Here is a 14126-nt window from a genome sequence, read left to right on the forward strand (position 1 = left end):
AGCTTCATCCCTACAGCTATCAGGCAATTAAGCACTGCATTCTCCCAATAGGCTCCAAACAATATGGACTTGGGGCCATTACTTTTGGCTGTGCACTTTTATAGTTTATTTATTTGTCTATTTGTTTCTTTATATATATTGAACTTTTTTGTGGTTTATTATGGGATTTACAGAGCACTATGTTTACACATCTGTTATGCTGCAAGTAAGAATTTTATTTTTCATTTTAGGACATATAACAATTAAACACTTTTGGTTATTGACTCGGAGTAAAATATGTTCCCTCTAACTTCCTCATCAAATTCCTTTCTGCAGGGAGATGAGAGGCTTAAATACAGAATGGCAATGAACAGTCATAAGAATGTTCACTAATGATGAGGTTTAATGAATAGTTATAAAACTACTTTGCTTCCAGTTAGTTTCTTTTGTGCATCACCAATTTTACAAGCTAATTCCCACCAAAAGGATAATTGGATTTTATGAGGCATCTTTAAAGGTTGATATATCACTTCAGTCCATGAAGAGCATTAGAGTAAACAATGAGTGTTAGTCATGTTGAATGACAAAAGAACCAGAGTGGGGGGTAGACCTAATAAAGTTAACAGCCATTTTTAAAGTGTAACATTTCTGAGAGCAAAAGCGTTAAGCCAAATTCAAATATGTTTATTTGTTGTGTTGTTCCATTAGTGTGCCTGTAAAGCTGCAGCAAGTAAGAATTTTATTGTTCTGTTCCTGTTGCATATCACAATTAAACAGCTTTGACGACTCCTGACTTTTGAAATAAGATTCCGCTGATATCACCAAATTTATATTGGCATATTTGCAATCAATGGTAATCATAATGCAATTAAACTTTGTTGAAAGGCACTGAAACCACAAACATAAACCTTTAAAATGATTCAGAAATGATTAAAAAAAAATTGCTCAAGCTATTGAACATTTTAAAATACTGAAACCCATTTAAGTAAGTTTAAACAATTAAAAGGAACTGTGTAAAATACTACCTTTTAAAAAAAACCTTTTGTGATTAGGAATGAGTGAGAAAGGAAGTTGACAGATTTAGACACTTTTCATCGATCACCATGAACAGGCAAAGCATTCAACAAGGTTCTGTATGGTAGGCTGCTCTGGAAGATTAGATCGCATGGGATCCAAGGATGAATGGATAGAAAATTGGCTTCATGGAAGGAAGCAAAGGGTGATAGTGGAAGGTTTCTTCTTGGACTGGGGGCCTGTGACTAATGGTGTGTATCGAGGTTCGGTGCTGGGCCCGACACTGTTTGTCATATATATGGATGGGAACATACGTGGCAAGAATAGCAAGTTTGCTGATGATACAAAAGTGGCTGGTTTTGCAGAAAATGAAGAGAAATGTGAGGTATTTCATTTTGGGAAATTTATTTTTAACTTGCATGTTCTTTTAAAATGTATTTCTAACTACTAACTCTCTAGCACTAATAACGTATGACAGGGAAACTCTCTTAAAAACTAAACTTTAGCGTAACCGGATACTTTTTAAACGCTGTACTCACTGATCCAGCATGGCCAGCAAAGATGAACAGAGCACGCCGCGGCAGGCTCCAAGGAAAACCCGGAGAAAAGCGCAGGTTGGGGGGGATTTGGATTAGGCTGAGAGCCCAAGCCTTCCGTCCACCTCTGCCCAGCATTCTTCTGGCGAACGTCCAGTCCCTGGAGAAGAAGCTGGCTGACCTCAGGACGAGGATTAAATTCCAGTGGGACATAAGGGACTGCAACATCCTCTGCCTGAAAGACATGGCTGACCTCGCTGGTGCCGGATCAGGTAATCGGCCCAACTGAGTCCTTCACTGTTCACCGTGCTGACAGAACAGAAGAATCTGGGAAATCCAAGGGTGGAGGAGTCTTCTTCTTAACCAATAATAACTGGTGCAACCCTGGAAATATTAAGACGCTTTCTCGTTCCTGCTCGCCGGCTCTGGAACATCTGACAATCTAATGTTATCCATTCTACCTTCCCCGTGAGTTCGGCTCGGTGATCGTCACAGCCGCCTACATCCCACCACATGCGGACATAGAAGTAGCACTATCGGCCCTACATGATGTGCTATGTCGACATCAAAACAAGCACCCGGATGTGGCTATGGTGGTGCTGGAGATTTTAATAAATCAAATCTCAAAAAGGTCATACCTAACTTCTGCCAACACATCACGTGCGTCATCAGGGGGGAAGGAGCATTGGACCACTGCTATACGCCATTCCGGATGGGCTACAAGGCCGTTTTCCTGCTGCCGGAGTATAAACAGAGGATAAACAAAGGGAAGTGGCAGTGACGAGGGACGTAAAGCAGTGGTCCGACCAGTCAGAGGCCATGCTGCAAGATGCACTGAGCTATGTCAACTGGAATATGTTCCATGCAAGTTCCAATGACGTCAGTGAGTTCGCGGAAGTGGTCACGGACTTCATTGCAACAATTGCCGATAATATCGTCCCCACGGTAAGGGTTAGCATCTTTTCCAATCAAAAACCCTGGGTAGACAGATCCATTCGTGTTGCCTTGAATGCTCGCACCACTGCTTACAACTGAAGGATGCAAAAAGGTGGCACAGGGACAAGATGGAGTCACAGATGGAGCAGCGGGACACCAGACGTCTTTGGCAGGGGCTATGAACTATAACTAACTACCGGAGCAGCCCCTCCTCAACCGGAAGTGCCGGCACCTCCCTAGCTGATGACCTGAACTTTTTCTATGTACGTTTTGAGACGGGCAACATCACTCCAGGCTTGCCGGATAATGACAACACCGTCCGTGCGCTGGCTAGCGAGGCTGGAGGGAGGTCCTCCGCTGGGGATGGAGACACATTCTCATTGTCTGAGCATGACGTGAGGAGGGATCTGACACGTGTGAACACGAGGAAAGCTGGAGGCCCAGATGGCATACCTGGGGGAGTACTTAAGTCTTGTGCTACTCCGCTAGCTCCGGTGCTCACTACAATATTCAACCTCTCCCTGGCCAAGTCCGTGGACCCTGCCTGCTTCAAAAGATCCATCATTGTACCTGTACCAAAGAATGCCTCTCCAGCTTGTTGAATGACTACCGACCGGTAGCCCTCACCTCAGTAGTCATGAAATGCTTTGAGAGGCTGGTCAAGAACCACATCTGCACCTTCCTCCCTTGCAACATGGACCCGCTACAGTTCGCATACCGTCCGAACAGATCCACGGATGATGCGGTCTCCCAGGTACTACACACCGCTCTCTCTCACCTTGACAGCCAGAAGGGGGGCTATGTGAGGATGCTGTTCATTGACTTCAGTTCAGCCTTCAACACGATAGTTCCCACCAGACTTGCTGAGAAGCTGCTGGAATTGGGGCTTAACACCCCCCTGTGTGCCTGGGTCCTGGACTTTCTCACCACCAGGCCCCAGGTAGACAAGATGGGAGGAAATACATCGAAGACCCTCACCCTGAGCACAGGATCCCCCCAGAGTTGCGTCCTCAACCTCTACTGTACTCCCTGTACACACATGACTGTGCGGCTAGGTTCAGCTCCAACTTTATAATCAAGTTTGTTGATGACACTGTGGTGGTGGGCCTGATCACTGAAAATAATGAGAAGGTCTATTGGGAAAAGGTGGCTGATCTGGCACTCTGGTGTCAGGACAACAGCCTCCTCTTGACTGTCAAAAAAACGAAGGAGCTGATTGTGGACTTTAAGAGGGCACAACATCCGAGGACGTACACTCCATTGAAGATAAATGGGGATACCGTGGATAGGGTGAGCTGCTTTAAATACCTGGGAGTCCACATCTCAGAGGATCTGACATGGACATCGCATGCTGCTGCACTGGTGAGTAAGGCAAGGCAGTGCCTTTACCACCTCAGGCAGCTGACGAAATTCAGAGTCTCTCTGAAAATTCTCCAGTGCTTCTACTCAGCAGCTGTAGAAAGCATCTTGTTTGGAAACATCATAATCTGGTTTGGGAACGGCTCTGCCCAGGACAAGAAAGCTCTGCAAAGAGTAGTTTGTTCGGCTGAACGCACTATGGGAACTAAACTCACCCCTCTGCCGGACCTATACATCAGAAGGTGCAGATCCAGAGCCAGCAACATTATGGGGGAACCCTTTCACCCTGTCCCAGCTGCTTCGGTCAGGCAAACGCCTCTGCTGTCATGCTGTGAAAACAGAGATGATGAGAAGGAGTTTCTTCCCAAAGGCCATTAGGGCTATAAACTCTTACCTCACCAGTGACTAACTTCCTGTACCAATTTACTGTTGTGTTGTGTCTTTTTAAAATTGCTGTTTTTTTTCTCACAAATATGTAATTATTGATTCTGTTCTATCCTGTTTTGTCGTTTTTTTGCACATTCCGCAAGCATTGCCACTTTTCATTTCACTGCACATCTCTTCTGTGTATGTGACAAATAAACTTGACTTGACTTGACAAAATGGGCAGGACCTACAATGTGAATGGTAGGGCTCTGGGTGGTGTTGTAGAGCAGAGCGATCTAAGAGTGCAGATGCATGGTTCTTTGAAGATGGAGTCGCAGGTAGGCTTTTGCAGGCAGGTAGTCGCAAAAAGGCTTTTGGCACATTGGCCTTCATCAGCCAAAGTAGTGAGAATAGAAGTTGACAGGTCATGTTGCCGTTGTAATGTTGGTGAGGCTGTGATTAGAGTATTGTGTTCAGTTTGGGGCACCGTGTTATAGGAAAGATGTTGTCAATCTGGAGAGGGTACAGAGAGGATTTACAAGGATGTTTGCCTGGACTAGCAGGTCTGAGCTATCGGGAGAGGTTGAGTAGGCTGGGACTCTTTTCGTTGGAGCGCAGGAAGATGAGGGGTGATCTTATGGAGGTGTATAAAATCATGCGAGGAATAGATCGGGTAGATGCGCAGAGTTTCGTGCCCATCGAACAAACTCTCGGAGGAGGTAGCTGAGGCAGGGACTGTCATAAAGTTTAAGGAGTTAAACAGGTACAGATTAAGGCCAATTTATTAGCAATTTTGGGCACCATATCAGAGGAAAGATGTGCTGACTCTGGAGAGGGTCCAGAGGAGGTCTACAAGAATGATCCCAGGAATGAGTAGGATAACCTATGCTGTGCGTTTGGCGCCACTGGGCCTGCACTTGCTGGAGTTTAGAAGAATGAGGATGGACCTCATTGAAACATACAGAATAGTGAAAGGCTTGGATGGAGTGGGTGTGAAGAGGATGTTTCCACTAGTGGGAGTGTAGGACTAGAGGTCATAGCCTCAGAATTAAATGACGTTCTTTTAGGAAGGAGATGAGGCAACATTTCTGTAGTCAGAGGGGGGTGAATGGGTGGAATTATTTGCCACAAGAAGCCTTGGAGGCCAAATCAGTAGATACTTTTAATGCAGAGAGATAGATTCTTGATTAGGACAGGTGTCAAAGGTTACGGGGAGAAGGGAGGAGAATGGGGTTAGGAGGGAGAGATAGATCAGCCATGTTTGAATGGTGGAGTAGATGGGTTGAATGGCTTAATTCTACTCCTATCCCTTATGGTTAGGACAGATTTAGAGGAATATGGGCCAAACATAGGCAAGTGGGACGTGTAAATGGGACACATAGGGTCAATTGGTTCCAAGGGCCTGTTTCCACACCGTGTGACTATATGACTGTGTGACTCTATAATGCCGCATGAAGGAGTTAACTGTGAGTGAGACCATCATAACCTCAAAGATCTCCATGAGCACCTGAAACACGGAACAAAAAAATAAGAATAAATCCAGATGAACAACAAGGCAAATAACAGTCACAGTTAGCAAAATGAATAATCCCAAACATATCGATTAACTGGTATTTGATATATTATATGGTACCATATTCATCAATCCAAAAACAGTTAATCATCAGCATTTACATCAAGCGTGATCAATATTTACACCCAATAGAGAGTCAATATGTTTTCAAATTACAGAAGTTAACCCATTGGGTCCTTTGTTGTTTGTCATGTACATCAATGATCTGGATGAAGGTGTGGTAAATTGGATTAGTAAGTATGCAGATTATACTAAGATAGGGGGTGTTGTGGATAATGAAGAGGATTTCCAAAGTCTACAGAGTGATTTAGGCCATTTGGAAAAATGGGCTGAAAGATGGCAGATGGAGTTTAATGCTGATAAATGTGAGGTGCTACACCTTGGCAGGACAAATCAAAATAGGACGTACATGGTAAATGGTAGGGAATTGAAGAATACAGTTGAACAGAGGGATCTGGGTATAACCGTGCATAGTTCCTTGAAGGTGGAATCTCATATAGATAGGGTGGTAAAGAAAGTTTTTGGTATGCTAGCCTTTATAAATCAGAGCATTGAGTATAGAAGCTGGGATGTAATGTTAAAATTGTACAAGGCATTGGTGAGACCAAATCTGGAGTATGGTGTACAATTTTGGTCGCCCAATTATAGGAAGGATGTCAACAAAATAGAGAGAGTACAGAGGAGATTTACTAGAATGTTGCCTGGGTTTCAACAACTAAGTTACAGAGATAGGTTGAATAAGTTAGGTCTTTATTCTCTGGAGTGCAGAAGGTTAAGGGGGGGCCCTGATAGAGGTCTTTAAAATGATGAGAGTGATAGACAGAGTTGATGTGGACAAGCTTTTCCCTTTGAGAATAGGGAAGATTCCAACAAGAGGACATGACTTCAGAATTAAGGGACAGAAGTTTAGGGGTTATATGAGGGGGAACTTCTTTACTCAGAGAGTGGTAGCGGTGTGGAATGAGCTTCCAGTGGAAGTGGTGGAGGCAGGTTCATTGGTATCATTTAAAAATAAATTGGATAGGCATATGGATGAGAAGGGAATGGAGGGTTATGGTATGAGTGCAGGCAGGTGGGACTAAGGGGAAAAAAAGTTGTTCGGCACGGACTTGTAGGGCCGAGATGGCCAGTTTCCCTGCTGTAATTGTTATATGGTTATATGGTTATATGGTTAATCCCTTTGGGAAAGGTTCCAATCACCTTCGAATTGTGTTGTAAATATTGAACAATTCTGATAAAATCAAAATAAAGTTGAATATGGTAACGTAATTGGCTAAAATCACAAGACTTTGAATATTGATTGAAATATTGGAGTTGAACATTGGTCCCAGCAACTGGGGAATTTAAATTCAGGTGCCTAATTGCTTTTTGAAAAGTTGGTACAGGTGCACAACCTTTTATCCGGAGTTCTGGAAACCGAAAAGCTCCGAAAACTGGACATTTTTTCCAGGATGTCGTCTGCACACCAAAGCTCGCGTTTGGCGCCAAACTTGACCCGAAAAGACCCACGGTCAACCCAGGTCTGTACTACTGTAGCGGCTGCCTCCTCCCCAGAGACCGGGGAGACACTTAAACATCTGTAAATCATTGCTTAAATGTTAGTCAGTTAGTTTGGAGGGCTTTTATGTGAAGGGGGGAAGGGGGGTTTGCTATGTCGGTCTTCAAGGGAGATGCTAAATGCATTTTTGCTCGTTTGCTATGTCGGTCTTCAAGGGAGATGCTAAATGCATTTCGTTGTCTCTGTACTGTACCCTGACAATGACAATTAAAATTGAATCTGAATCGGAGGGGGGGGGGGTGAAGGGGGAAACTTTAATTCTTAGTCCCCGACCTGGTCGGAGAGGCAGGGAGTGGGCAATGCCTTACCTGGTCGCCGTGCAGTAAGCTCCGGAGTGCTGTGGCCGCCGACTCTTAACATCGCGGAGCTGGGGCTGCGGGCGTCCAGCCGCGGGTGGCGCCGGTTGTAGCTCCGACCCCGGCAACTCTACCCCTGGCTGTGCGGCGCTCCAAATACAGCGCGGCCCGCGGCCGGACGCCCACAGCCCCAGCTCCACGATGTTGTGTGTCGGCGGCCACAGCGCTCTGGAGCTTACCGCACGGCGACCCGGTAGGGCATTGCCCTCTCCCCGCAGGTATCCCAGTGCTGCGACGCCGCCGACTCCTAACATCGCGGAGCTGGGGTGCGGGCGTCCGGCGGCGCTGGATTTGGAGAGCCGTGCAGCCAGGGGTAGAGTTGCTGGGGTCGGAGCTTCAACCGGCGCCACCTGCGGCCGGACGCCCACAGCCCCCAGCTCCGCGATGTTGGGAGTCGGCGGCCACAGCGCTCCAGAGCTTACTGATTTACCCGGTAAGGCATTGATTCCCCGCCTCTCCGACTAGGTAGAGGACTAAGAAGGCAGCCACTCCCCCCCCCCCCCCCCCCCCCACCCACACCGCTAAAACCTACCATTTAATCTAATGATTCCCCCGTCTCCAGGGAGGAGGCAGCCGCTCCAGACTTTTCATTCGGAAATCCTACCAAAACGCTAAAAATCTTCCATTCGGAAATCCGAAAAAGTCCGAAATCCGAGAAGTGTCTGGTCCCAAGGCTTTCGGATAAAAGGTTGTGCACCATAATAACAATAAACCTACTGGGTTCTCATAACATTCTATTTGGTTCACTGATGTCCTCTAGGAAAATAAATTACTGTCTTTATCATATTTGATTTATATGCAATTTTGAATCCACAGTGGGATTGACTCTTAACCAACCCTATGAAAACATTGACCTGTTGTATTTATTACCAGAGTGAGAAACAAAAAATCATGAGACGTATTGATTAATTCATGTAATCAGGTGAAGTAATATTTTCACATATAAAAATTAGGTATTATTTGATCATTGAGGTTATTACTCTGCAATAACCTCTGGTTATTGATTTGAGCATATCCATAAAGTGGCTCCAAGGCAATCAGGCAAGACTACAGCACAGTGTAAATGACTTTATTGCCTTGCATGTGCCATCTTTTAATATTAACTTTCAAATGTTCTCGTCCTTCCCTCATGGTCAGAGTCTCATTCCCAATGGTGGATCTGGAACAGAAAGCTTTTTATTACCGCCCTCCAGCCATCTGCAGTGAGGATGAGACAATCAGCCACCTCTTAATGCACTGTGTGTTTGAAAAGATGGCCCTGAAAAGGATGTACTGGTTCTTGATAAGGTTTGTCATAAATAGTTGCCTCTGACCCTCTGATCCGTGGCTTGTTCCCAAAGATGCATACGGAATGAAACATCAATTGCAGCTTGAAGATCATCAACTTGGTGAAAGATACACTCTGGTCTGCCTGAAGCTTCTTGGTCTTCCAGTACAATGAGATGTCCATAAGTGACAGCTTCTACTACCTGACACATCCCAGGCTGCACAAGTACATTAGTTTAGTTTAGTTTAGTTTAGTTTAGTTTAGTTTAGTTTAGTTTAGTTTAGTTTAGTTTAGTTTGAGATACAGAGAAACAGACCCTTTGGCCTACTGAATCTGTGCCAACCAGCGATCCACTTACACTAGGACTATCCTACACATTAGGGACAATTTACAATTTTACAGAAGCTAACTAACCAACAAATCTGTATGTCTTTGGAGTCTGTGAGCATTATTCAAGCCCCAAATAAAGCACCCAGAGAAAAGCCCATGCAGTCACAGGGAGCACGTTCAAACTCCATACAGACAGCACCTGTAGACAGGATCGACCCCAGGTCCCTTGGGCTGTAAGGCAGCAACTGTACCACTGCGCCACTGTGCTGCCCTTGAGGGATGCATCAAAGATAGGTGCGACCACATGAAGACTTTGTGAGGAAGGATGCTATTTAAGGTCCTGCTCCACATAAATGTGGATTTATTGTTCAAAGGGGCTGTAGGTGCTTTGTACATGAATTTGATGATACAATGAATCATGGATTTGACAACGCAATAAAGAAGTAGACTGGACAATACCATGAATGTAAAGAATCAGTGAGGAATGTGGAGGAGGCACTGTGGTGGATGTTTATGTTAAAATGTATTTTGTGTGTTTTGTTGCTTTTTATCTGTATGACTGACTTGGCAGATTAAATTCCTCATATGTTGCAAAATATATTTGGCTAATAAAGCATTATTGTGATTGTGTTGTGGACAATTTCACGATAATTTGAATTTGCTTTAGTGCTGTAAGGGTTACCCCTTCGTGCACCAAAAAAGAATGACATTTAATTTCTTAGCATATTGTTTAATTTTTTTTTACTGCTGTTGTTGTTTTTTTCTTTACTGATTCATTAACATGCAAGCAGTCTGGTCCCAGTTCATTCTCCTCACATATTCTGTAATTTCCTGTCACATTCAGAATCATTTTATCCTCTGGGTTTCATTGACATTAATATATTCCTGCAAGAGGTGATTTGCATTCTGCCATTTGAAACGCAGCTAAATTATTTTCTTCATAAAAGTACTGCTGTCACAAACATTTCACATCTGTCAATTGAGAATATGGTAGCAATGCAGTATAATTCTAATAAGGTCATTGCACACATGGTCAAAATCAGCAATGTCAGAAGACCCATTTACATTTCTTATAAAAATTGTTGCAACAGCAATGTTAAAACCCTCACTTTGGCTTGACTTCTGCAAGGAATTGCCAGCAAGTTTGGGATCTGCATGCATGCATGCATGCAGCATTATTCAAGCCCCAAAATTGAGGATTCTAATTGCCCATTATTTCATAACTCTGCTGACTTGGCTTCACCTGGAGCCTGGTGGAGGAGGGAAAGGTTTAGGGAAATAATGCCAGGAATTCTATGGGATGGGTAATCTTGAGCAGAGAGTTTGTTATGATTTTAGTGAAGGAGATCATTTGTGAAGGATTGATGGGAATGGGTAGACATAGTTCATCCTTCAGGAATTTCATGGATAGTGGGCATTAATGCAAATGAGAAACAGCACTTAATAAAAACTGTTTAAATGTAAACTACAAGCAGTAATTATTTTTGAAATTAAAAGGACAGTTTTGCAAACAAATAATACTGTCTACCGAGCACACTCTATAGTGCTCAGCATGAGACCACTTAAGAGATATGGTTTGCAAACATGAGATGATCTCATATGCATCAACCAAATGTAGGACAATTGGGGTATATTACTTGGCCTATATGAAATCAGGCATCAGACACCTTCAGATAACTTGTTTAACATCATTATGACAAAGCTCAAGGAATTCTCCAAGTCAGAATAATTTTGTCACTTGACACAGCAGACATGGTCACAGGCACGTTTAGGAATAGATCGGGAATAATTGGGAATAGATTGGGCAGACGCATAGAGTCTCTAGCCCAGAGTAGGTGAATCGAGGACTCGCGGACATTGGTTTATGATGAAGGGGTAAAGATTTAACAGGAATCTGAGGTGTAACATTTTCACGCAAAGGGTATATGAAACAAGCTGCTAAAGGAGGTAGTTGAGGCAGGGATGATCCCCACATTGAAGAAACAGTTGGACAGGAACATGGATAGGACAGGTTTGGAGAGATACGATCCAAATGAGGGCAGGTGGGACTAATGTAGTTTCGACATGTTGACCGGTATGCACGTGGGCTGAAGGGCCCGTTTCCACACTGTATCACTTTATCAATCTATGACTCTATATTTGTTGTACCAAGAGAGCATCATTCACAACTGCAATTGTGGGTGTCTCTACTCAGAAGCTTTGGATAGCAAATTGGCTTCATGGAAGGATGCTGAGGATGATGATGAAAGTTTGCTTCTCAGACTGGAATCCTGTGACTAGTGGTGTGCCTCAGGGTTTAGTGCTCGGCCCATTGCCATTTGTCATCTATATCAATGTTTTGGATGAGAACATACAGGGCAAGATTAGCAAGTTTGCTGATGATAGCAAACTTGACAGTGGCTGGTTTTACAGATAATGAAGATGGTTGTGAAAAATTGCAGCAGGATCTTGATTGATTGGCCAGGTGAACTAAGGAATGGTTGATGGAATTTAATACAAAGAAATGTGATGAGTTGCATTTTGGGAAGTCTAACATGGGCAGGACCAACACAGTGAATGGTAGGGCTCTGGGGAGGTTTGTAGAGCAGAGGGATCTAGGAGAGAAGGTGCATGGTTCCTTGAAGGTGGAGTCGCAGGAAAATAGGGTGGTCCAAAAGGCTTTGGTATTCAGAGTATTGAGTATAGAAGTTGGGAGGTCATGTTGCAGTTGTAAAAGACGTTGGTGAGGTCGCATTTAGAGTATTGAGGTCAGCCTGGGCACCGTTATAGGAAAGATGTTGTCAAGCTGGAAAAGGTGCAGAGAAGATTTAGAAGGATGTTGCTAGGACTAGAGGGTCTGAGCTATAGGGAGAGGTTGAGTAGGCTGGGACTAGAAGTACAGGAGGCTGAGAGGCGATGACATTTTGGCCGATGTGGGCAAGCTGGGCCAAAGGGTCTGTTTCCCCACTGTATCACTCTATGACTCTCTAAGCTTGTACACAATCCATGTGATTTATTTTGTTCTATCAAAGGTATTTGGACATCAGAGGTGTGTTTTCAGTTACAGTGTGCTCCCATTGCAAATATGTTTCATATTTGTAAATTGAATCATTTGTTGGACTGGAAGTATTACAGTAAAAAATCCTTTTGTAGCTTTTGCAATTGTATTGAATAACATGTTGTTATCTTTGTTCTTACAAGTATAAAAGTGAAATGTCCATTGAGTTTGGAGAAATTCTAATGAGACTGTCTCCAAGAGAATGGCTGTTAGTCATAGCCTAGAGACTCAGAGTCTTAGAGTGTTACAGCGTGGAAACAGACCCTTCGATCCAACTTGCCAACACCAGCCAACATGTCCCAACTACACTAGCCCTACCTTCCTGTGTTTGGCCCATATTCCTCCAAACCAGTCACAGAGTGGTACAGCGTGGAAGCAGACCCATCGGCCCAACTTGCTCACACCAGTCAACATGTCATTGCCCAACATGTCATCGTCCCTCATCCTCCTGCACTCCAAGGAATAGAGCCCCAGCCCATTCAACCTCTCCCTATAGCTCAGATTCTCTAGTCCTGGCAACATCCTTGTAAATCTTCTCTACACCCTTCCCAACTTTCCAACATCTTTCCCATAACATGGTGCCCAGAACTGAACACAATACTCTAAATGCAGCCTCAATACTCAAAATGTGGCTTCAATTACATTGAATGAATGTGTATATGTAAAACCGTGTGTGTGTGAGCGGGTTATTCCCCGATGTGTCATTTTAAAGAAGAATTGTACTTCAGCTTTGGAGGAATTCATTGATTCCCCCCCCCCGCTGCTTGAACTAGTTTAGGTTTCTCTGCAAAAAAGTTATTCAGAGTTTTAACTATTCAATAATGCATGACCAATACATGTGAGGTAGTACTGCTCATTTTCTTTCACCAACATCTGGGCTGTATCAAAGGCAGAACTTCGGAAGAATCACTTGTGGTTCGACGGCACCCAGGGCTAAGAAGGACTTTTACTGGCAAGCAAAATATAAAATGGATGATCGTAAAGCTTTTTTTACACTCAAAGGCAAATTATGCAACTCATAAACTGTAAAATAGGATGATGATTCATGGTAATCGATCTAAAATGAAGGTTATCTTTAAGTTTTTAGAACTAGAACTGAAGAATATTTAAAAAAAAAAAATTAATTACCTCTTTCAAATCAATTTGTTTGAAGACAATTGCTGCCAGATCACATCAGGGGAAATTATGGCGATGATCAGAGACAGTATCTGGGTAATCTGCTGGGGTTCCTAGAATTTACTACCTTCAGTTCCTTCAGCACTGATTCTGTTCCCACCACAATGTCATTGGTTGGAATACAGACAGGGTGTGAAGTTTCATTTGTAGCTTAACAGACAATGAAGGAGTCCTTGCCAGCATGAGCCAATACCATGATAACAATCAGGCTTAGTCTGGCAACTGCCAATTAACTTTCTCAATAACGGAAGTGCCACACCCTGATTCACCCTATCTATTCTGTCATGATTTTATACACCTCCATAAGATCACTCCTCAGTCTAATTTACTGCAAGGAATAAAGTCCTAGCCTGTCACAATAGCTCATGCCCTTGAGTCCTGGCCACATCCTCATAAATCTTCTCTGCATCCTTTCCAGCTTAATGGCATCTTTTCTCCAGCAGTGTAAACAAAGCAGAACACAATATTTAGCCTCACAAATATTTAGTACGTCTTTAACATAACATCCCAACTTCCCTGCTGATGAAGGGCAATGTGCCAAAAGCCTTCTTCAGCCTCCTGTCCATCTGTGGTATATAACTTTTAGGATACTATGCATGTACTCTTTAAGGGTGTTCACTGTCAGTTAAAACTGAAAAA

The sequence above is a fragment of the Leucoraja erinacea genome, chromosome 2 (assembly GCF_028641065.1).
Source record: "Leucoraja erinacea ecotype New England chromosome 2, Leri_hhj_1, whole genome shotgun sequence".
NCBI lineage: Eukaryota > Metazoa > Chordata > Chondrichthyes > Rajiformes > Rajidae > Leucoraja > Leucoraja erinaceus.